Source organism: Acinonyx jubatus, chromosome D1 (assembly GCF_027475565.1).
Source record: "Acinonyx jubatus isolate Ajub_Pintada_27869175 chromosome D1, VMU_Ajub_asm_v1.0, whole genome shotgun sequence".
Taxonomy (NCBI): Eukaryota; Metazoa; Chordata; class Mammalia; order Carnivora; family Felidae; genus Acinonyx; species Acinonyx jubatus.
In genome coordinates, this window is record NC_069390.1 from 26,280,082 (window position 1) to 26,282,790 (window position 2,709).

Consider the following 2,709-nt stretch of genomic DNA (forward strand, 5'->3'; position numbering starts at 1 on the left):
GGGTTTTTTTTATGCTTACTTTTAAATCCTTAACAGCAAAATATCCTCGCTTAAATTAATTCCTTTTTTACGTACACTCCCAGAGAAACCCTTTTATCCTCTAAAGTTGCTGAGGATACCAAATTCGTGAGAAAATTTCCATTCATTATGAAATGAGCATTTTCTTATTTTAATATTGGCATCATGAAACGCATGTGAAAAGTTAAAGCCAAATGTATCTCTCCATATTGGTGTCAAAACAATTTACAGGTTTCCCCTGTTTGCTGTAGTGCTTCCTTGTAACAAAGCATAAAGGCACTCATTTCATACCGGAATCAACTGTGAAATTCCCACTGACTCCAACTCTACTAGCCAAACCAACCCTAACCAAACCAGTGATATAATCAGAAAGCGTTTTCCTTCAGGAAGCCAAAAGCAACATCACCTTGATCATAAAGGTTTCACTTGGTTAGTGCTTTTTTCAGTTGGAGGAGAAAATCAATAAGGCACCATCTGCACAATCTGAAGCTCATCTACCCCCCCTCTCTGTTTACTACCCTCTCCCCTTCAAGTACATTGACCCTAGTCCTCTCACTCCAGGCCCTCGACCAGACCCTTTGTCGTTATCCAGGACCCCCTTCATGCCCTTGCTCCCCTCCTTTTGAAGCCCAGATGGCGGCCCCATATTTGCAGCATTTCATTGCAAACATCCCAACGCCCTGGGATGGGGATGGCCCGGTGGGGAAAAATTACACAACTCTGTTGACTGATCCCGCTTCAGATCTAGGACCACACACGTCAGGTGGACCCTCAATACTGCCAAGCAAACTTTCTATGATTCCGTAGTAAATTCATTCTCCCAACCTCAGGACTGTCTCTCCTGGCCCTTATCTTTCATCAAATTTCCAATATTCACCCCCCTCCCCAACACACACACACACACACACACACACCAGCCTTCAGTTCATCCAGCACCTTTAGAGCAAAAATTTTTGAAAGAGTTGTCCACTTTTCTGTCAACGATTCAAACTTTTTCCTGACTCCCTCCAGGCAGGCCACACCACTCCACTGAAAGAGATTTACCAAGAGTAACAAAACCCCCCCACCTCCTCAGCCTTTTTGAATGCTTTCTTTCCTTCTTTGTCTTGAATTAAACCCTTTTCTCCCCCAAGACACAGTTTTCCCTGAGGCTCTCAAGTGGTGGTAATTCTCACTTCCTGTACCCCTAGGCATGGAGTGAGTGAATTCCTTGAACACTGAATATTTTTCCCCTGCTCTCATTCCACAGTACTCAGCAAACCTTCAGCCACAGCTAATTCCGGCTCTTCTGGCTCCACACCTGTACCTGGGTGCCTTAAGGTGCCTGAAGGAAAACACATCACCACCTTAAGGTCAAGTGGGCCTTTAGAGCTGTTTCCGCCCCCCCCCCCCAATTTTACTGCCTTCCTCCATTCATTCCCCCACTCTCCTCAACAACTGTCTCCTCAAACTTCAAACACTTCCTCCCTGCATATTCACTCTGACGGATGACCCCCCCGAGCGCTCTTTCATTGAAAAAATAGAAGCCGTCCAGAGAGAGCATAGCATAATGTATAGAGTTGTCCAATCGCTGAATCACTATATTGCACAGCCGAAGCTCATGTAACATTGTATGTCAACTATACTTCAATTTTTAAAAAAAAATAATTGGAAAAAAGAGTTTGTATGGGCTTGCACCTTTCTGCTTGTATTTTGCTGAGGAGCTGTCCACGCCCCCACGGAGGCTGGCCCCTTCACTGAAGCAGATCTCCGCCCCCCTCTCATGTTTAAGGACAATATCCACAACAGAATCTCGAATTTCCTGAAGTCCTCCTTGACTCCATCCTGCCAACTGCTCAGGCCCATCATCTCGATGTTACGCTAGGTGGTTTCTTTCACATGCTACAGACACACACACCCAGCTGATCAGCAAATCCAATCTGCTTTAGATCCAAGGTGTATCCAGAGTCTCTCAACTTCTCACTGGGTTCACTTTGACCACCTGGCCCAGGGGACACCATTTCTCACCTAACCTATTGCAGTTGCCTCTTAACCAACTTCCCTACTTCAGCCTTTGCTTAGCACCCCACTCCCGTCCCCAAGAGTCTATTCCCAACACAGCAGCCTGCAGGAGCCTGTTAACAAGGAACTCAGCCAGTGTCCCTCCTCTGCTCAAATCCCTGGCTTCCTGTCTCACAGTGAAGGCTCCCCACAGCCTCCCCCATGCCCCCATTTGCCCCCCCCCCTCAATTACCCTCTTCCTCATTTACTCTGCTCCAGCCAGGCCAGTATCCTGGTGAGTCTTTGTACTTTCCAGGCAATTTCTTTGGCAGGTGTTCTCCCCCTTTAAGGGCTCTTCCTCCAGGGCCCTGCATAGCTCATTCATGCCTTCTGCTCATTCAGGTCTTCAAAAGTCACCGTGTGGTTCTCCCAGCTCACCCCATTTTAATCACCACCCTGCCCTACCCACCTCATCCTGAACTCGCTTCCTCCCTGCTTTAGTTTTCTGCAAAGTGCTTATCACCAACCAGCATGCTATTGTGAAAATTAGTAAGGGGGAACCTCCCTAAAATAAAGTCGGGAGGTTTCCACAGGGGGGAGCATTGACACCTTACCACTCAGTAGTCAATTGCAGGCCCAACAGGAAGAGACTGACTTGACCCTGCCCAAGATACTCCTCTACGCGGCCTGCTGGAGGAGGACCGGTTTTCC